We start from the raw sequence: 22,558 nt of genomic DNA on the forward strand, positions 1-22,558 counted from the left end.
TTCGTCACCCTGGGTGAGGAATAGTTATTCTTCACCCCACTTTATTTTACCATCAATGCACCGTAATTTTATGTTCCGTAAGTTTTGTCTTATTTCCGACGCAAAAAGAGACCGTAAGAAAATATATAATCGTCGTAAAAAATATTTTATGTTATGTAAAATTACAAACGTAAAAACATAGTCTAAAATACACATAAACTGCAAATTTTCTTGTCTTATGATCTATATTTTTATTTTCTTATGTCAAATTTTACGTAGTGAATCAATAGAAATGTAACTATTTGAATTCCAAACGTAATTTAATTATGAAATGATTGTAAGATTACCTCGGGTGAAGAATAACTTATTCTACACCCTGGGTGATGAATAGTAACACTATATATTTAATTCGTTTCCTAACTATTCTTCGTGCAAGACTTTTCATGCTTATATTTTATTTTTGGTTCTAACAATTGGATATGCAAGACTTGCCATAGAATCAAACTATTAATGTTGACTTTTTTTGAATTGCTGCAGGTATATAATGTGCGTATTTTTGTTCCTAACTATCTAATACGTGTATCTAATACTTATCGATGAAATTATATGCATACGCATGTATGTATGTATTGAATAATTTTCTTTTTTCAACTATTAAATTTTTTGTTTTCTAATTATCTAAAATGGGTATCATATACTTACTAACGAATGTATGTACGTACGCGGGTATGTATATACACAATAATTTATTTGTTGATTAATTGCATTTTATTTTTGTTTCCTAACTATCCAATACGGTTATATAATACCTACAGACAAAAATATTGTAATACCCGGTTGACGTATATAACCGGCTATATGAAAAAGGGTATAAAAATATTGTATATACCCGGTCGACGTATATACCCGACTATGTGAATAAGTGTAGGAAAATATTATACATCCAATAATATACTTCAAGTGGCACACTTGTATACCTGGCTGTACGAAAAAACATAAAAAATTATTGTACATAATCAGTCGACGTATATACCTAAAAAAATATGGCTACATGATGTACGTCTATCTAATTTATATACCCAACATATTTCGAGTACAAAAACATACTTAAGATATTTTGGGTTATGGATGTATATACCTAGTGATTTATTCAAGGTATTAGATACTCGGTGAAAAATAAAGGCGAGCAAATAAAAAAAATAATATCCATTATACGCAAAAGAATACCCCGCTACGTGACGTATGAGACATGCATGGGCTTAATTTGGTGGGTATTAAGTGTCCATATTAAGAAATAATTAGCAAAAATTCTTTCCTAATACAAAACTAATTAATTTATCAATTAAAGCTAATTAAACCCATTAAACTACGCGTGAAGGGCGACTAACTAGCCATGCCATGTGGCGCAAGCTGGTTGGCTGCGGTGAGACATCTTTTAGAAAAAAATTAGATGAAGGTGTGGATTATTTTTTTAATGTTTTTTTTTTCTTTTGATGGAGGTGAGGACCTCTAGTATTTTTTAAATGAAGTGTTATGTAAAGTAGCGCACGGAGGTGAGGACTCTATGTATTTGTTTTAATGGAAACAGGCACACAACTTCCTCTCAAGCGGCGTCACAGGATGGCGCCCCAACCACTAGTACTAATTACACGTGCACACATCTTAGTGTCATCCAACGGTTTTTAGGCAAGGTGACCAGGCATCTAGGTGTTCTTTTCTAATATATACAGTTCAGTTTTAAACACTAAGCAAAAAAAATCTGCATTTAATCCTCAAGCACTGATTATTAATGCCCCGAGTAGTAGTTGTGAAGGGGCGTTGGCTATTATTTCCCTCTGGATGTTGCTGGTAGTGCAGCTGCTTGCTACTATTTGTTATGCTGACGAGGGCTGTTTAGATCCAGCATCAGAAAATCGGTTTTAAAAGGATGTTCTTGGAAAACCGGTTTTCCGTAGTTTTGCTTCCCTAGCACAATGCTCAATCTTGACCTTCCGAACGCCCCGCATCAGCCCCTTGCATTCATAGAGAATAGATGCTGCAGTGGTTGCACGGCTTTTCATTGATTGTCATCTCCTCAACCACTTCAAGGAAGTCTGACGGAGCGCGATAGCGTCAGCTGTACTGGCAATAAGAACCTGATCAGGAGGCAATTAGAAGCAGCAACAAATCACCTGCATCGTGTTTGGAAGATGGCTGCCCTCCATCTTCCAAATCACCTGCATCGTGTTTTTCATTTATCACCTTTCCGATGACAAGCTCCTTCCAAACAGATTTTGCCAATGTGGTTCATACGTACTCCCTCCGTTCCAAAATAGATGACCTAACTTTGTACTAACTTTAGTAAAAAGTTGGGTCATCTATTTTGGAACAGAGGGAGTAAGAAGTACATGTCGAGTATATTCACCATCCTTACATTCAGAAGCTGAAGCCTTTGTGCAGGGTTTATACAAGGCCCAAGAGCTTGGGATGGGTAAGATCATGATGGAATCAGATGCGATGCAAGTGCAACTGGTCCAAGCTATCAAAACGGCAACGTATGACTTGTCTCCAAATGGAGTGCTCTTTAGGGAGATTAAAGCTTTTGTTTCTTTGAATTTTAGTTCCCTCCAAATTGAACACTGCCCTCGGGCCTGTAATAATGTCGCAGACGCTCTTGCGCTGTTTGGGTCGAAGATGGGGCAGGTAGCCCCAGCCGTATGGCCTGGTGTTGTCCCTACCTTTGCCCAGGTATTTGTGGCCGGTGATCTTGCTCGGCAAGTTGAGTAATGGAATGAAAGTTTCCAGTTCAAAAAAAGAGAGAGAATATATTCAGCATCCTTTCTGCAGACAGGGCGTAGTGCAGAGTTCATCATATGGCTATTGGCCAGAATGCAGAAGCATGGAATTATTCCGTGTAGGCAGCGCCAAGGAGCTTCTCTGTCCATTTTGTGCTGCAACTTTTCACCATGCTGTTGAGTCCCACTCGTTATGCTGTCGAGTGTTGTTCAGAATTTTGGATTCAGTTTAGGAAAATCGGTTTCTTTTTTTTTGCGAGGGAAAATCGGTTTCACAGAGATTGTAGGGGAAAACAGGTTAGTTTTTTATATGTTTTTTTGTATTGTAGTTTCTATTAAGCAACTGTTGTACTGTATATACTCTGGTGAAAAAAAAAGATGTTTAAGTGTGCCATAGCGTGGTTGTTGTCTTGAGAACATGGTGGGATAAAAAGTTGTTGCGTTTGAGTGCAATGAAAACATTCAACAAAATCTCTTGTGGCAGTCGATAATCATTGGTTTCCAGGTCGTTACGCTTGGCTGGATTATACAATAATTGGTCTTCCAAATGGTAAATGTGCTTCTGAATTATACTACTCGACCAAAACCACCAGATTTTACACAATTATGCCTTTGCACCAACTAAAACCATTGCAGATGAGGCTATCAAGAGAATCTATACTACTATCAAAAGAGCAAACTAGAGTTATTTTACAACCACCTAAATAAGTGTACACAGAACAATCAAAACCCTCAGATCTAATCCATTTAGTTAAATCTAACAGTATATAATGACCCGATGGTCTGCCAGCCGATTGAACAGCTGTGATTTAATGTTCTGCCGCGCCAGACCATGGTCGGGCACTCCCCCCTGATGACCGATGTGATCCGTAATTTCAGGATCATCCTCAACCTCCCTCCCTTCTAATTCGCACAGATTTGCTCCATCCCCAACCTTCCCGACGCCCTACCGCCTCCTCCCCTCATCGCCGCCCCTCGGCAGCCGTCCGTCCTGCAGGCAGACTCTCGCTGCCGCCCCCGTCTGGTCTACCCGCAGACCCGCCGCTCCCTCCTCGCCGTCCTTCGGTTCTGCCCCTGCCGCCCCTCTCTCTTGCAGCGGAGTAGAAGCGGAAGCGCCGAGAGAAGATCAACCGACGATTCATTGAGCTATCCACTGTCATCCCCGGCTTCGAGAAGGTCGGCTCCTCTTCTTGCACATACCTGCATATCCAATAAAATAATTTTCTTAACTGATTGGCCAACTAAGTACGTTAAGCAGTAGCAGGAAAATCTCAAGGCACTCGAGGACGCAACCTCCAGAGCATCCAGTCCACGGTGCTCATCGGGAAGTTGTGCACAGCCACGCCGGAAGGCGTCGGCGGCTGCTGCCCGCCATCGTCTGCAGCGGCCGTAGCTGGAAGCACGACGCCGACGACCGGGAAAGTGCTGCTGGAGGTAGAGCTCCCCTCTTATTGTTTCCCACATCCCCTTTCTTTCAAAATTCTGAACCCAAAGATACAGATCCACCGACGTTGCGCTCGGTCATGAATATTGCATCCTTGCACACCTGCATCAACAAGATGTCTATAATATCTACCTGCATGCTTAGGCTAGCACTTGTGTACGCCCATGTTGCCGTATGCTTCCAATCGGTTCAGAAAAAATCCATCTTATATGTGCATACCTGTCAGAAAGCATAAATCACTCTGGTGAATCACTTTGGGAGTTCATGGTTGTGCCAAAAATTGGTACCAGATCACAGGTTGTTCGTCCATGATTTTCAAAAAGCAAGTACAAGATCATGGTGTTACTGAAGTGGGAAGACAATTGATCTATAACCCAGTTGTGCGTCAAGCCTGCGTCAATGGTGTTTCCAACGATCAACTATCCCCCTCTTTTGTAGTATTGATAAAAACCGTGCTAATGTTGCTACAGTTTCATCACCAAAAAAGAGAATCCAGTTTTGTTAAATTAATTTGTGTAATAATATGTTCATTACTGAACCTGAACAATGAGTAGACAGATTATAGTTTCTAAAGCTTCTCTGTCGGGATGCATAGGCGAGAAGGACAATTGGAGTCGCCGGCGTCGCTTATGGAGCTCCACACCATTGCCCAGTTGTACAATAGCATGTGCAATCTTCTCCATTCAAGACTAATAAGTGCAAATTGTGAACTCTTTGCCAAACAAGAAGATATGAGGATCAGGCATATAGGCCCCAATAAGGTAAAAAGTCACTTTGGAACCCAGGTGCATTGGAGCCCTATTTTTTGAACTGTGCCAAAATGCTTTTTTGAAGTTTTAAAAAATTCTGAAAACAAATCAACATGTTTATATGAATGTATATTACACATGTGCAAATTTTGATGCTGAAATAAGTAACCATGTGAGTTACACAAAAATGACAAAATCGTGGTTTTGGAAAGATGAACAGTGCATGCATTATTCACTATTTGGAAATCACCATTTTGTCATTTTTATATAGGTCGCCTATTTACTTATTTCATCACCAAACTTTACACATGTGTAACATACATCCATATGATCACGTAGAATTTTTTTCAGAATTTTTTGAAACACTAAATGTGATTTTCAAAGTATTTAAAATAAGGTCCTCCAATACACCCGGGTTCCAAAAATCCACTCTCCCAATAAGGTAGCTATATAGTAATTCATGTGTAGTAGTGTGGATTATGGTCACACTTTGTCTAGGACTGCAGATAGCTATGTCAATAAAAATGGTTATTCTGCATATTATCTGAATTTTGAGTAAGGGCTTCATGTATAAGGTATGCAGTAGTTTTGACTTGGGGCACTGATCAGTTCTTCACATGCAGGAACGTGGAGAGATCAATCTGGTCGATTGTAGCCACAAGGTGAGTGGCTTGATCCTTAATTCATCCAGTTAGATTTCATGGATTATTGATTAGTTTTTTAGCAAGCAAAATTTTGTACATCTGATTGTAGGGATACTGCTGTAGTATTTGGGAGAAAGAGTACGTCTGCACCTGATGGTGATATGCCAAAGTTTTGTATTTTCTAGGTAAATTTGCTACATGGGAATATTCCTCAATGGCAAAAATACACCATGATAGTGATAATGATATACGGAGTACATCCTATACTGAACAAGAGCAAGACAGAAAAGAGTAAAAGATTCTCTCCGAAGTAATTACAGATTGCTTCCAGTGATTTTCAATTCCAAGTAATAAAGAATATAAGGTTACAATTCATCACCTGAAAAAACAGATCTTTGTAGTCATAGTAATGTCTTCTCCAATTGACCATACCGAGCCATGGTCCAAATTTTATCTACAATAGGAAACACACGATGATGACATATCAGATATTACAAATCACTATATGAAATGTTTAATTTCTACTTCCCCTTGTAATGTTAGCTTATGTAGCAAATTTCTGTTATTCTGTACATCTGATTGATAAATTTCAAATAGTACAGGAACCATATATCCAGATATAATTAAAGTAGGGATTGACACTAATTAAACCTCTTGACACGCTCATTTGAAAGTCAAGTATGTTTATGCAGCAATGCCTTATTACTCCTACGGAAGATACCATTACTGCAGCTCATAGGAAGAGATATTACACCATCAGTTGAGTTTAGCTAAATCTGCAGTTTTCATTACAATGCATGAATCTTATTTATCTCGCTTCAAATGAACAAACAAGAGAGGATGAAGTACCCATCTTCCAGTCATCTGGCAAGCTACAGTCCAGTGGGTACTGCAGACCTTAGCAAGCATCATCGAGTGCCATTGTATCTTGAATAACACAATTGTACAGGGATCTTGAATAGCACATCAAACAGAGGCACGCCTAATTGAAATTATGGTCACATTAGTACACGGTAAACTGCACAGTATGAATTAAAATTTAAGTGCAAAGATAGCTCATACCAGTGGAGGCATCGAACTGTGCCCATATATTTTTGCGCACCCACGCCCGCTCCTTGTTGTCTTGTTGCGGGCATCCGCGTTGGGTCGCCCGTGAGCATGCTGAGCTCGAGCGCATCCTTCGGCACTTCGGCGAGCAGATTCGAAGAAGGACGGGGAAGAGCAGGGGCGTGGAAGTCCCGCACCTCCGACGGAGCCTAGCGCTGGGATGCTCCCGTGCATGCCGAGCTCGGGGACCTCCTCCGCCACTTGGGCGGCTGGATTCGACGAAAAGGCGGGGAAGAGAAGGGGTTTGCGAATCTCGAGGTGGCAGTGGGTACGAAGGGGAGGGGTGGCCTGAGGTGACGGGGAGAGGGAGCTGGCGACGACCAAGGAAGAATGGGGAACGACGGGGAGAAATGTTACGGCCGGTGGGATTTTTTTTAGGTGAAGCGGTGGGTGGGTAGATAGGTGACGGTGTGAGGGGCCTAAGTGAGGGAAACGTCTCCCTGTCTATTGATATGGGCCAGAAAATTATCAAAAGTCCGATCAATCCAACCCAGCCGTTCATCTGATGCCGGATGCCTAGCGCTCGGCTGAGTTTCCTTTACCTGCTAATTCACGATTGCGTTCTTGAATCGGAAACCAAGCTAGCTGCTAGGTAGGCAACGAATGAATTATATCAAAAATTAAAGTATTTGTAAAGGTGTAGTTAGATTTCAGTTGACTAAGACTAAGTTGAGTGATATTAGCATGTTTATTTTTTTAAAAAAATCACCTTTTTTATTTGGATTTATGTTTTCTAAATTTAACATGAATATATTTGTCATTTTTCAATTGAGATTCAATAATTATTTTGATCTCTCTAAAAAATCCAATATTTTATTATCCCTCTAAAAATACATGAAGACGGAGGAGGATCTCCTCGATATATATTACCTTTATATGTTAATATAAGACATTTTTTCAGTTTAGTTTACAGAGGGCGTAGTACATAATGTTGTTTAGTTGTTGTTTTTTAAAAAATTATGTAAAAAATTATAATAAAGTTATGTGATCGTGAATTTATTGTGAAGACATGTGTTGTCGGTTGTGTATTACACGCGCACTCTCATTGTTGGGCATGAGACATATTTCGATGGCTCGATAAAAAAATCACTAAAAATAAGATTTAAAATAGATTTTTTTATAAATTATGATACGTGCGTTGCACGTGCACGCTTACTAGTCACTCGAAAATGATCAAATGACATGAGCCGGTGGTGGCGGGCCTCATCACTGTTGCCGTGTGTTGTGGGCGGCCCACCCCCGACAAGAGATAGAAAAATCAGTAAGAGAGCTGCAGTGGGCGGCCCACCCCCGGCCGCGTCACTGCTGAGCCAGCGGTATCGGCGGGGCAGCGATTCCAGCAGCACGGTATCAATTCTGGGCAGGAGGGAGAAAGAAGGGGAAAGATAGGAGATGGACCGCATGGGATGCTGGGAGGGGTGAAACTTCAGCCCCGTATGAAACTTCCGTCCCCGCGCGGGAGGCTAAGAAGAAAGGTGAAACTTCCATCCTGTATGAAAGGTTGACGGATGGAGTGCGCTCTAAACAAATGCCCACATCCTCCAAATATGAAGGCTCGGAGGCTCGATATGGAACAACCTCTCCATAAATTATGGTGATCCGAGGCAGGATGGTGACTTGCTAGAGTGGCATTCTCGGTCAACATCACCATGCTGGGCTGCTTGCTCACGGCGATATAATTTTTTGACGCAAACAGCAGGAACTCTGCCTTTGCATTATAGAAGAAAGAGAAGTCATTACAAAACCACTAGAGCCTAGCTCAAACACCATACCCACGCACTCAGAACAACATGAAAAAACACCACATCACGGGAAATCTCACATCTATACTACAGTGATCCTCTTAGTTGCCTCACAGAATAAATTAACCTCCTCCTTGATGAAAACAGCCAGAGAGATGGCCGTCCGCTCCTTCTGGTCAAAAACCCTCCGGTTTCGCTCCTTCCACAGATTCCACGCGATATACGCGGCCAAAGTAATATCCTCAGATACTTTCTCTTTTTCACCTGTAGCAGAATACAACCTGAATCACCATTCCCCAATCGAGGGTGCCGACGAAATAGCATTGTACATTGCGCTGCTTGTTCTGCTGAACTGGAACCAAACCTCCTTTGCATAGCAGCAGGACAGAGTTAGGTGTTGCGCGGTTTTCTCCTGCTGATCGCACAACCGGCACATGGAATTATGTGACCATATGATGACTCTGCTAGAGTTGCTGTAATGTGTCCCTATATACATATAGTGATGATTTTCCTGTCGGTCAATGTGACTCGATCGCACAATTTAACCTCTCAGTGCACAAACAATTTTTTTCTGTGTCTGCCAATGATTCACCTCCTACAAAGGGCAGAGCGTTGCAATGCAATGCAATGGTGTCTACTCCCGAAGGTGTTTTCATATGGACCCGAAAAAGAAAACCAAAATGAGAGGTGCTTTCATGTGAACGTGAAACAAATGAAAAAAGAAACTTCTTAAGATATGATGATCCTCCCAGGGGAAATAGTAATACCGGAGCTTCTCAGGGCGATTGCAGCCTCGGCTGTGAACTGTATGATCTCATCCCCAAGCTGATCTTGGCCATCCAATTTTCCCAATGCGTCTGGTAAAAACCAACCGGTGGAAAACCTAACGCGCATGCATGTTTCCTCTCGACTCCGCCCGCCGCCACCCTTTTTCCCGCGTGTCTCTTGCCCCCGATCCCATCCACCTCTGCTCCAGCGCCAGCAACTCCCGCCGTCGAGCTGCAACTCCCTCCTTCTGCTCTAGCGTCACCACCTCCTCGCGCTTCTGGCTCCCCACCCTGCTAGGCGCTAGCGCCAGCGACGGGCGTGCTTCCGATGACACCACCAGGCGGCGGCGCGAAGGAATATAGATAGATAGACGCAGCAAATAAATCTTTTCTCTCGCCAGTCTTCCATCTTACTCCAAGCCCATCTCCACAATGGCGGAGCATTGCAAGATCTCTGTTGCCATGGCATCCGAGGAAAGGTCGTTTGTGCTCAAGGTAAGTGAGTACTCAAGAGCCAAGGCACTACTGAAGAACGGCGAGGCCGTGACCTCTACTCCTTTCAGTGTTGGCGGACACGACTGGGCCTTGAGATATTACCCAAACGGCAACAAGGGTTCTGCCGATTTCATATCTCTTTTTCTAGTATTACTCGAATCTGCCGATGCCAAAGATGTCAAGGCGAAATTCATGCTCTGTGTACTTAATAAGAATGGACAACCGCTGCCTTCATACAGCCGTACGTTCCCTATGGGTACCTTCTCAGGCGAAGGTGATAGCTGGGGTTACCATAACTTCATCAAGAAGGCTGATCTAGAAGGATCACAGCTTCTGAAAGATGACTGTCTCACCATCACGTGCGATGTCACTGTCATAAAGGAGATCCACGGCGAAGAAGAAACAAGGGTTCCTCCAAGCGACTTGCACCAACATCTCGGCGACCTCCTCAACAGCAAGGATGCGGCAGACCTGACCTTTCAAGTCGGCGGACAGACACTCTCTGCTCACAGGTGTGTCCTCGCTGCTCGCTCATCCGTCTTCAAGGCGGAGCTCCTTGGCGCTATGAAGGAGAGTTCTGCCGTTAGTCCTATTGAAATTCATGACATGGAAGCTGATGTGTTCAAGTCCTTGCTCCACTTTATATACACCGATTTGGTTCCTTCTGTGCTTGATGTGGTGATAGCCAGCCATCTGCTCGTAGCGGCTGACAGATACAACATCGTCAGGCTGAAGCTGATATGCGAGGAGAAATTGTGTAATCACATTGATTCCAAAATGGTAGCCACCAGTTTGGCTTTAGCATAGCAGCATGGTTTCCATCGTCTCAAAGAGGCTTGTTTGCAGTTCCTTGCCTCTCCTTCCAATTTCAAGGCTATGATGGCAAGCGGCGGTTATCACTACCAGAATTTACCCAATTGCCGACGGCCAAATCTATGCCGACGGCCCCCGTCGGCATCAACAGATCTATCCCGACGGCACAGGTCAGGCCGTCGGCGTAGAAACGCCTTCGGCATACATCCACCTATGCCGACGGGGGCCGTCGGCACAGATGGGCCGTCGGCATCCCAATAAATATGCCTACGGCGGCCGTCGGCATAGAGGCTGTCTTCGGCATATCTGTGTGCCCGACTGCCCGGGCGGCGACATCCTTTGACGGCGTGAAGCCTACGCCGACGGGGCCTAACGGTGGCCGTCGGCATATCTGCCACGTCATCGATCCGCGTGATCTGCCACGTCAACGATCCGAAACGCTCAATGGTCCGTGGGGTGGCATATCTATGCCGACAGCCTTGCCGTCGGCATAGGCTTGGCCCATGGACGGTCCCACGTCATCGATCCGCGCCATATGCCACGTCATCGATCCATGGCTCTACCCTTCTGTGGCTGTAGCTATGCCGACGGCATAGCCGTAGGCATAGATTTCTAATATTTTTTTCATATTTTATTTATTTTCTCTTTTTCCTTTTTATTTTTTTCCAAAATAATTAGATTAACTTAAATGTGCCTTATATATATATATATATATATATATATATATATATCGATTGCCCCCTCACGGGCGTCGCTTCCGTCGTGTTACGGAGAGGGGAGACGGGACGGGGTACCTGGGGGGTAGCAATGCCGCCAGGTGTTGCGATGGGCCCTCCTACGGTTGTGGAAGCGTGGTGGCAGGCGCAGGCACCCGGCACGCGGCTCCGGGGTGTGCCCCTCCCCTCACGGGCGTCGCTGCCGCCGTGTCCGGAAGGGGGGGGAAACGGCAACGTCGGGCCGACATGGAGGGAATCTTGGGGTGGGTTGGGTCGGGACTGTGTTGGGGGTGTAGCTATGGGCTGGGCTATGACAACCAGGTGAAAAGGTCCACCGGTCAAACCCCGTGCGGTGAAAGCCAAAGGGCTAGACCCGACGGTCGTCTGTGTCAGGGTTAGACGGGACGATGTACCTGGGGGGTAGCAATGCCGCGAGGTGTCGCAGTGGGCCCTCCTACGGTTGTGGAAGCGTAGTGGCAGGCTCAGGCACCCGACACGCGGCTCCGGGGTGTGCCCCCCTCACGGGCGTCGCTGCCACCGTGTCACGGAGAGGGGAAACGGCCACGTCGGGCCGACACGGAGGGAATCTTGGGGTGGGTTGGGCCGGGACGGTGTTGGGGGGTCTAGCTATGGGCTGGGCTATGAAAACCAGGTGAAAAGGTCCACCGGTCAAACCCCGTCCGGCAAAAGTCAAAGGGCTAGACCCAGCGGTCGTCTTTGTCAGGGTTAGACGGGACAGGGTACCTGGGGGTAGCAATGCCGCTAGGCGTTGCGGTGGGCCCTCCTACGGTTGTGGAAGCATGGTGGCAGGCGCAGGCACCCGACACGCGGCTCAGGGGAGTGCCCCCCTCACGGTTGAGGTCCTGGTGCGACGCTCCGGTGCCATTGCTACCCCCAGGGCCCCCGTCCCCCCATGGCCCTCAATGCCACCGGAGCGTCGCACCGGGCCCTCATACATGCGGGGTGGTTTGGTAGCATGTCCGAAGAGGCGAGACGCGTCTCGGGGGCGTGGCCCCCCCTCACGGACGGCGATGACACGGTAGTAGACGTTCTGCGGTAACGATCCGGCGTCAATATTACTAAATACTCGGAGCGCGATAAAATCATGAGTTTTTTTGCACGACGTGGGCACATGTGCTATAGGAACGATGGCATTTTTTCATAATTTTTGGTGATGGAGAAGTATCCGAAAAATTCCCTCTACACGGATTGCCCTCCGCGCGTCTACGGCTGTGGCCGGCGGCCTCCGGGGGCTAGCATGCCGCCAAATCTTGCGCCGGCGATCTCTCACAAGTCTGGAAGTGTTGTCGCGGTTGCAAACGCCCGGCACACGTCTCCGGGGTGTGCCCCCCTCATGGACGGCGCTGCCGCCGGCACCTGGAGGGGGGAAACGGACGCGTGGGGTCTACACGGAGGGGATCTTGCTGTGGGTCTGCCCCGGATGTTGCTCCAAAGTGTTCCTATGGGCTGACCTAACACAATCGGGTGGGGAGGTCCACTTGTCAAAGCCCGTCCGTGCAAAGTCAAAGGGGTAGATCCGGTGGTCAAACGCTACAGGGTTAGGCGGGACGGGGGCACTGGGGGGTAGCAATGCCACCGGAGTGTCGCACCGGGCCGTCATACATGCGGGGTGGTGTGGTGGCATGTCCGAAGAGGCGGGACGCGTCTCCGGGGTGTGGCCCCCCTCACGGACGGCGCCGACGCCGGCACCTGGAGGGGGAAACGGACGCGTCGGGTCTACACGGAGAGGATCTTGCTGTGGATCTGGCCCGGATGTTGCTCCCCGGTGTCCCTTTGGGCCGACCTGACACAACCGGGTGGAGAGGTCCACTGATCAAAGCCCGTCCGTGGGAAGTCAAAGGGCTAGATCTCGTGGTCAACCGCTCTGGGGTTAGGCGGGACGGGGGCCCTGGGGGGTAGCAATGCCACCGGAGCATCGTACCGCGCCTCATACATGTGGGGTGGTGTTGTGGCATGTCCGAAGAGGCCGCACGCGTCTCCGGTGCGTGGCCCCCTCACGGACGGCGCCTCCGCCGGCACCTGGAGGGGGGAAACTACCGCATCGGGTCTACACGGAGTGGATTTAGCTGTGCATTTGGCCCAGATGTTGCTCCCCGGTGTCCCTCTGGGCTGACCCGACACAACCGGGTGGAGAGGTCCACTGGTCAAAGCCCATCCGTGCAAAGTCAAAGGGCTAGATCCCGTGGTAAAACGCTACAGGGTTAGGCGGGATGGGGGCCCTGGGGGGTAGCAATGCCACCGGAGCGTGTCCGGGGTCTGCTCCCCATCACGGACGGCGCCGCCGCCGGCACCTGGAGGGAGGAAACGGGCGCGTCGGGTCTACATGGAGGGGATCTTGCTGTGGGTCTGGCCCGGTTGTTGCTCCAAAGTGTTCCTATGGGCTGACCTAACACAACCGGGTGGGAAGATCCGCTGGTCAAAGCCCGTCCGTGCAAAGTCAAAGGGCTAGATCCCGTGGTCAAACGCTACAGGGTTAGGCGGTAGGGGGGCCTGGGGGGGCGGGTAGCAATGCCATCGGAGCATCGCACCGGGCCCTCATACATGCGGGGTGGTGTGGTGAAATGTCCGAAGAGGCGGCACGCGTCTCCGGGGCGTGGCCCCCCTCACGGACGACGCCGCCGCCAGCACCTGGAGGGGGGAAACGGACGCATCGGGTCTACACGGAGGGGATCTTGTTGTGGGTCTGGCCCGGATGTTGCTCCAAAGTGTTCCTATGGGCTGACCTAACAAAACCGGGTGGGAAGGTCCGCTGGTCAAAGCCCGTCCGTGCAAAGTCAAAGGGCTAGATCCCGTGGTCAAACGCTACAGGGTTAGGCGGGACGGGGGACCTGGGGGTAGCAATGGCACCGGAGCGTCGTACCGGGCCCTCATACATGTGGGGTGGTGTTGTGGCATGTCCGAAGAGGCGGCACATGTCTCCGGGGTGTGGCCCCCATCACGGACGGCGCCTCCCCTCCCCTCCCCTCTGTGTGGTTCCGGGAGAGGAGAGGGCTGAGCGGTTTAAAAAAAATTAAAAATCTATATGAAATAATAATACATAAAAAGGAAAATTATAACTATAAAAAAATTTAAAATCTATATAAAATAAAAAGAATAAATATATAACTATAAGAAAACATTAAAAAATTTATATAAAATAAAAAAGGAAAATAAAACTATGCCGACGGCAAAGCCGTCGGCATAGCTTAGGCCATACGGTAGGCGTTACGCGGATCAGTGACGTGGGTAATAAAAAATATAAAAAAAATAAAAAAGTATGCCTACGGCTAAGCCGTCGGCATAGGTGACACGTGGCCTCCTCACGTATGTCGACGGCTTAGCCGTCGGCATAGTCTGCCTTATCCACCCGCGGGACGAACCCCCTCCACTCATTCCCTATCGCGCCCCCGACGCTGCGTCGCTCCCCGCCGCCCCCACGCTGCACCGCCGCTCCACCCGCGCTGCTCCCCGCCGCCCCCACGCTGCGCCGCCGCTCCACCCGCGCCGCTCCCCGCCTCTCCAACCCGGCGCCAGCCCCGTCCCCGCCTCTCCAGCCCGGCGCCGCCGCGCGCGACCCCGCCCCTGCCCTCTCCACCCCCGCGCCGCCTCGCCTCCACCCCGGCCCAGCCCCGTCCCCGCCTCTCCAGCCCGGCGCCGCCGCGCGCGACCCCGCCCCTGCCCTCTCCACCCCCGCGCCGCCTCGCCTCCACCCCGGCCCAGCCCCGTCCCCGCCTCTCCAGCCCGGCGCCGCCGCGCGTGACCCCGCCCCTGCCCTCTCCACCCCCGCGCCCTGACCTCCCCGCCGGCTGCACCGCCCCGGCCCTCCCGTTGGCCGTGCTTCTCTGTCTGGCCCAGCCACGCCCCGGCCCTCCCGTCCCCTACACCGCCGGCCCCAACTCCACAGCCGCGACACCGCTCTCCTCGGTGAGCTAGCACTCCTTTGTCTTTTTTTCTTCATTTTTTGCATGATTTAGCTACTATTGGATGTATGAATGGATGGATGTTGGATGTATGAATGGATGGATGTTGGATGTTGTTAGGTTGTTAGATGGATGAATGTTCTATGTGTCTTAGATGGATGGATGAATCTCGGCAAAATGAATGGATGCATGATTTAGTTTTTATTTTCAGTTTGTGATGTTGTTAAGTAGCTATGTGAGATGTCTTCAAATTTGGGATATGATAAGTGGTTATTTCATCATGATGATCTTGCTAAAAAAATGATATGTCAGTGCTTAATGTGAGGTGATTACCTAAATTGGGATATGATAAGTGCTTCCAAATTGACACTTGAGAAAATATGATTTTTTCATAGTTTAATGTGTCAATGCTTAATGTGAGGTGATGACCTAATTTTTTCCACGGACACTCCCGCCCCAGTGAGCTCCTCCCTCCATCGCCAGACGCCGCCGTGCCCGCTCCCAGCCCTAGTGAGCTCCCTCCACCGCCAGACGCCGCCGTGCCCGCTCCCAGCCCCAGTGAGCACCCGTTGTTCTCGTTGCTTGTGTTCATGGATTTTTTTTTTGCAATTTGACATTTTGTTTCATGTCGATTCATAATGTTGTGCCAAATGGTTAATGTGAGGTGAAGACCTAATTTTTTTCACTTGATGGAATTAACAGGATTTGTGGTGTTCCCATCTTCGTGGAGTGACCGTCGACGTTGGAGGTGTTGGTCCAGGATCGTCCCTCCTTTGATCGACTACATCCTCTACATCGGAGGGTGAGCAGCAATTCCATGACCCCGTCCACTTTTTTTCCATGTCACTAGATTAAATTTTCACATCAAGTCGCGTAACCTAGGTCTCCCGTCCGAAAGGGTTGCATCGATAAATATGCATTCAATTGCATATTTATCACTGCAGCTCTTTCGGATTGTCCAGCGCTTTCCACGGACAGCCCGAGGATTGTAGATTGGGTACGTTGTTCATGCTCTACCCCGTTCCGAGACAGGATTTAGGCGGCGCCTCCCTGTTGTTCTCCGGATGCACATTCTCTTGGCATTTTGCCGAGACGTGTATCTGGAGAACAGCGGGGAGGTGCTGCCGAAATTTTGTCTCGGAACGGGGTAGAGCGTGGACAACGTACTCAATCTACACATTCTCGGGTGGGATTAGGACCCATCTTTACCTATTAGAGATGTAGGTGGATTAAACGCGGTAGAAACTGAAAATTTGATGTGATTAATTTAAGTGAATCCTTAATTATGTTGTGTGGGTTGCAAAAAAGCAGAGGATGACAGATAATCAGTGGATGTACAGTGGTTTTATCCGTCGGAATCGAGTAACATCAGAGTGGATCGCGAAAACCGATGTGTATTTGAAGGAGATATTCCGTCGTCCAATGAGAATTATCCCACCATGCCCCTGTGCGAGATGTGCCAGACGTCATCGTAGAAATCAGACGGACATGAGTGAGCATCTTCGCACGCACGGATATATGCCAAACTTTGACATGCCACCGATAAACATAGCCGAGCAGGACCGTGGTAGAGAGGAGGTGATGCGACAACGCATCAATGGATATGAGGACGACGGGGTCAGGGACATGCTAGATGATGTCATTGTTGCAGAAACAGCAAATGCGACACCTTCAGAGAATGAACCAGAGGAGCCGGAGGCAACCACAAAGGCCTTCTTGGAGGTCTTGGCCTCGTCGAAGAAACCTCTTTATGCGGGTGCGAAAATATCTCAGCTGGATGCCATCTCGCAACTGATTGCAGTCAAGGCTGAGTATGGCTGTAGCCAGAAATGCTTCGAAGCGTTCCTGGGAGTATGGGCTAACAGCCTCCCTGAGGGTCATGAACTACCGAAAAGCATGTACGATACAAAGAAAATCATGAAGGCACTCTCTATGGATTATGAGAAAATAGATGTTTGCCCGAAGAATTGCCTTTTGTTTAGGCACGAGTATGCGGATGACAAGTACTGTAGGAAGTGCGGTTCATCTCGGTACATTGAGGTGGTCGGTGAGGATGGTGAGAAAAAGCAGCTAACCATCCCCGTTAAGGTTCTTCGATATCTTGATTTTATAAAAAGACTGCAGCGCCTTTTCATCATGAAGGAGTCTGCCAAAATGATGAAGTGGCACAAGGAAGGTATAAGGTACAATCCAAAAAAAATCATACATCCATCGGGAGGGGAAGCATGGAAGTCATTCGATGAAGAATACCCCGAGGAAGCAGCCGAGGCTGGGAATGTCAGAATAGCCATATCAGGTGATGGGTTGAATCCATATGGTATGTCGTCCAATCCATACAGCTGCTGGCCTGTGTTTGTAATTCCGCTCAATCTTCCTCCTGGTGCCCTAATGCAACGGAAGACCATGTTCTTGTCGCTCATCATTCCGGGGCCTGACTACCCGGGGAAGCAGTTGGGTGTGTTTATGCAGCCGCTTGTGGATGCTTTGCACCATTCTTGGTATTTTCCGAGGTTGAATACGACCGGGATTTGCAGAGAAATTTCTTGATGAAAGTTTGGTTGCACTATTGCATGCATGACTTTCCCGGCTATGCTCTATTCTGCGGATGGTGTACAAGTGGTAAGATGCCATGCCCAGTGTGCATGCAGGCTCTGCGAATGATTTGGCTGAGTAAGGGTGGCAAGTATGTAGCCTTTGACCTGCATCGACAGTTCCTCCCTCCAGACCATCCAGACAGGGAAGACAAGAAGAACTTCACGAAAGGCTGGGTTGTTCATGAAGTAACCGAGATTCCAACATTTTCGGGGGCAGATGTTCTTGCTCAGCTAAAAGCTCTCAAGCCTAAAGTCAAAGGCAAAGGCAAAGCCAAAGCCAAAGGCTTCGAGGGATATGGTGAGACGCACAACTGGACGCACATTACCCCCTTCTCGCAGCTTCCCTATTTCAAGGACCTCAAACTTCCTTACAATATTGATGTGATGCACACCGAAAAGAATGTGGCAGAGTCACTTTTCCACACGATCCTCAACATTCCTGATAAGACGAAGGATAACGTAAAAGCTAGAGCCGATCAACAGAGAATTTGTGATAGACCACGCCTTAACATTAAGCCTCCCACAGGCGGTCGTAAAAACTGGTTCAAGCCAGATGCTGACTTTGTCCTTAAACCGCCAGAAAAAAAAGAAGTACTTATCTGGCTGAAACAAATTTTGAAGTTCACCGATGGTTATGCATCGAATATAAGTAATGGAGTCAATCTTAACCCCATGAAGACGATTACTACAACATTAACCCCATGACATACGAGGGAGTGTTCTATCAAGAGCAACCTGATGATGATGATGATGATGTGGTTAGAAACGATGACGCTAGACCATTGGGTGATGATGATGTGGACCCAAACGTCGACGATGCACGGAATGATGGTGAGAACATTGTCAATGAAAATGACATACTTATGCTAGAAAAGTTAAACGAAGACGCTGACGACGAGGAAGAGCCTCCACATCCGTCGGACAACGAAGATGATATGATTGATAGTGATGATGAGACGGACCGAGAAAGAGGTTACAACAGTGATGATTCATATGGGTTCTAGCAGATGTACGTTTCAAGTATTTTTTTCTATAGTTTAGGAATATGCCTTTTTATGCATTTTTATTAATGTGTTTATTATCATGCCTTTTCCTTCATTTCATTAATTTACTAATTGCTTTTTCTCTTTTCAATGCAGGTTCGTGGAACATGGGCAAGGGGAAGGCCGACGGCGTGGGTTTCCTACGCAAGGTCGTCGGCCTGCCTAGTCGGAGTGGTCGAGCACGTAATCCTCCCCCTCGGCTACTTGACGATGACTCCTCACAGGGAGGTCGAGGGAGAGGTGCCCCTAGAGGAGGAGGGGGCGGGGGGAGAGCCTCTAGAGGACGAGGTGCCGGGGGGAGAGCCACTACAGGGGGTCGCGGCCAGAAAGAGCGCACCCTCACCGACTTAGGGGTGTTGTCTTCGAGGCCCTCCTCTAGTGAGGTAACCTCCTCTAGTGAGGCAGGCGAGGAGAAGGAGGAGGAGGAGGAGGTGGAGGAGGAGGCAGGCGAGAAGGAGGAGGAGGAGGAGGAGGTTGGGGAGGGGGAGGCAGGCGAGGAGGAGGGTGGTGGCGGGGATGATGGTGGTGACGGGAAGGGGGTTGACACGAAGGGGTGGCTGCGTGGCAACGCAAAGCTACCAAAGCAGGTTCCTGCTACTGAGGAGCAGAAGTGGCTCATTGAGCCCACGGGAAAAGAGTAAGTGGTTCATTATGTTGCTTGTCACATGCTTATTCCGGTTGTTATTTATTTTTCTTGTCACATGCTAATCGTTCATTCTTTTGCAGCAACTGGATATATTCTAAAGGGGTCCGTATTCCCAACGGCCTCATCACCGTCTTGCTGAAGTTATATTGGCCGGGGTTGTACTGTCCTGATCCAGTCAGGCAGCCGGACCGTCGGGTTTTGGCCATGAGCTGGGACCACTGGGAAGCGGCCCACCACGCGGACCATGAGACCCATGCCAAGGCCGTGATCACTACTTTCTGGGTGAGTTCTCTTCAGAAGCACAAGTCCATTCTAGTTTCATGAATGATTTAACTCATGGCTTCTCCCATTCTTGTTTCATGCATGATTGTAGAAATTCTATCGAGTTCTTCCGGAGCACAGGGCTAGAGCGGACCAGATCGTGCTGCACCAATGCAAGAAGAAGGCCCGCCAGATGCAGTACGAGGTGCGCTATGTGGCCATCTCCACATACTACCACGACTATCTTGGTGTGAAGATGACCAAGGAAGAAGCGCGGAGGATGGGCATTACCTTGGAGAGGCCCGAGTTCTTGGCGGTAAGTATAAAAGATTTTTCATTATGCTTTCATATATTATGCTTTCATTATGCTTTCATTACCTTGTGGTACATTATGCTTTATGCTTTATGCTTCCATAACACCAATTTGGACACACCTACATGCCATTATGCTTTTATTATGTAGGTGTGTCCAAATTGGTGTTATGGAAAAGACGAGTCCTGGGCGGCATTGGTGGATCTTTGGTGTGATGAGGCTGGAGCCTGGGCGGCTATGAGAACCAAAAATAAGGCTAACCGAGGGACGGAGGGAGTACATGCTCAGGGAAACCGAAACCACTATCTCCACAAGGCAGTTAATGTATGACTAACCCCATTAAACATTCTTCTTCTTCTATTTACCATCACTTTCTTATGTATGACTAACCTCTGTTTGGTGGTGCAGGAGGAGAAACTGAAGCGGCCGCTCTCACACATGCAGGCGTGGGAGATCGCCCATACGCGGAAGGACCCCAAGCCTGGCGAGCCCAAGTACTACGGCAAGAAGACCGCAGAGAGGAAGAAGGCCTACTCTGAAGCGTATCTGGAGTTACATCCTGACACACCTAACCCCATTGCGGCGCCTCTGGACGACATGGCGGTGGTGAGGATGGGGCCCAAGGAGCACGGTCAGGAGGCGGTTCTCGATGCTGTGATCACTCCTAGTATCTCCTACACACAGCTTCGTCGGATCGACCCGAGCCTGAGCCAGCGCACGAGCCAGCCAGTGACCAGTACACAGTACCTCTTTCAGGAGCAACAATCTGTAAGTATTTTCCCTCTTATCTTCATTTCTCACTTCATTTTCCGCATTTAGTAGTTTTATGAGTTCCATCCTGTCATACCGTAGGCCTACATGGAGTACACACGCCAGGAGACCATGGCGTGGCATCAGAGGCTTTATGAACACCAAGTGCAGAGGGATAGCCAGATGCAGCAGGCTTTTCAGGATATGGCGGCCGGCAGGTGTCCTCAGTTCCCTCCAGCACAATGCCCTCCAGCACAACCAGTGCTGATGAGCTTTGAGGAGTTTGTGGCACAGAACGCTGGCCCCTCGCCGGTTAGTTCATCCCCAATCTATTCACCCAAAGCATGTCATGCCTTTCAACACAGTCATATATCCCGTGCATATGTCTTTTCAACATCCAGGGAACACGTGGATCTACCGTTGGCGGCGGTCTTCGCAGCACTCTGGAGACACGGAGCCCGACCACTCCGATCCACGGAGGCGGAGGCGGAGGCGGTCTTGGCGGTAGCGCTGCCGCTAGCACTGACGACCTGGGCTTTGGCCGTCTTGGCGGTGACGACCTCCGCGGTGCTCGATGATCCTTGTGTGGTGATGATGCTTGAGATGACTTGTGTGTGGTGATGATCATTTAGATGACTTGTGTGCTTCTCTATATGCTTATGTTGGTTGTGATGATTTTCATTTAGAGACTTGTGTGTGATGATGCTTATGCATATATTGTTGTGATGGTGCCGGATGATATTCCGTTGTGTTTTATATGTCTATCTCATCATATATATTTGCTGATATGTGCTGCTATTTGAATTGAATTGATCTGAAAACAAACAGAAAAAAGAAAAAAAAAGAAAAAGTAAACTATGCCGACGGCTAGGCCGTCGGCATAGGTCTAGCGTGAGCTCCCAGTAGCTGACACGTGGGCGCCTATGCCGATGGCATGGCCGTCGACCTAGTTTAAAACTGTGCCGACGGCTAGGCCGTCGGCATAGGCGCCCACGTGGCAGCTACTGGGAGCTCTGTATGAAGAACTATGCCGACGGCCTGGCCGTCGGCTTAGTTTCAAATTATGCCGACGGCACGGCCGTCGGCATAGGCCTGGTCCTAGAGCAGCGGCTGGTCGCCACGTGGCACCCCTATGCCGACGGTCTAGCCGTCGGCATAGGTTTTGACTAAGCCGACGGCTAGGCCGTCGGCATAGGGGTGCCACGTGGCTATCAGTCATTGGGCAGACTTGACGGCGGCCGCCGTTAGGCGTGATAGTTGGCGACGGCCAAGGCCTTGGCCGTCGGCATAGATGTACGGCCCCCGTCGGCGTATCATATATGCCGACGGCTTTTCTAAGACGACGGCCTCCCTGGCTGTGCCGACGCATATGTTGCCGACGGCCCTATGCCGACGGGGGCCGTCGGCATAGGTCTACCCCGACGGGACTCAGGCCTATACCGACGGCCCTTGCCGTCGGCATAGGGGGCGATTCCGGTAGTGTATGAGCATCTCAAGTCTAGCTGCCCATCGGTTCTCAAGGAGCTCATAGCTAGAATCCTCCCGGCTGAATGGGACGTGGCAAAGGATATGGTCATGGAAATTTAGTAATAATGCGTTTGGTACTTTTATATATATGGCATCCAAATTTATAGTACTCTACTTCATGTATGGCTGCATATTTATGTTTCAGAACAAAAATGCTATTGTATTTATCAATCACATTCAATCGAGTCACATGAGTGGCTAGAAATGTTAATTTCTTTCCTTGCGAGATAAAAGAAAGTAGTATTATTTAGACTGCACATCTACACACCTTGCT

General features: G+C 48.5%; 2 long non-coding RNA genes and 1 pseudogene across 4 annotated transcripts; 2 read left to right on the forward strand and 1 right to left on the reverse strand.

Moving 5' to 3' along the window:
- Positions 1 to 3,794: 3,794 nt before the first annotated feature.
- On the forward strand, positions 3,795 to 6,016 carry LOC125506123 (uncharacterized). Of its 2 annotated transcripts, none has more exons than XR_007282588.2 (4): positions 3,795 to 3,929; positions 4,012 to 4,187; positions 4,793 to 4,958; positions 5,389 to 6,016. It is a non-coding gene; the product is annotated as an uncharacterized LOC125506123 (long non-coding RNA). The 2 variants fall into 2 exon arrangements; XR_015602813.1 differs by having other exon boundaries at positions 3,796 to 3,929; positions 4,018 to 4,187.
- On the reverse strand, positions 3,818 to 6,930 carry LOC125506125 (uncharacterized). 2 transcript variants are annotated; one of them, XR_007282589.2, is made up of 5 exons: positions 6,653 to 6,930; positions 6,440 to 6,572; positions 5,970 to 6,044; positions 4,047 to 4,416; positions 3,818 to 3,953 (listed from the first exon to the last, which is right to left on the reverse strand). It is a non-coding gene; the product is annotated as an uncharacterized LOC125506125 (long non-coding RNA). The 2 variants fall into 2 exon arrangements; XR_015602814.1 differs by lacking the exons at positions 6,440 to 6,572; positions 6,653 to 6,930 and having other exon boundaries at positions 5,970 to 6,092.
- Positions 6,931 to 9,638: 2,708 nt separating this feature from the next.
- LOC125506126 (BTB/POZ and MATH domain-containing protein 3-like) lies at positions 9,639 to 22,344 on the forward strand (annotated as a pseudogene).
- Positions 22,345 to 22,558: the final 214 nt, after the last annotated feature.

This window comes from Triticum urartu, chromosome 5A (assembly GCF_056163025.1).
Source record: "Triticum urartu cultivar PI428250 chromosome 5A, HENAU_Tu73, whole genome shotgun sequence".
In the NCBI taxonomy this organism is placed as follows: domain Eukaryota; kingdom Viridiplantae; phylum Streptophyta; class Magnoliopsida; order Poales; family Poaceae; genus Triticum; species Triticum urartu.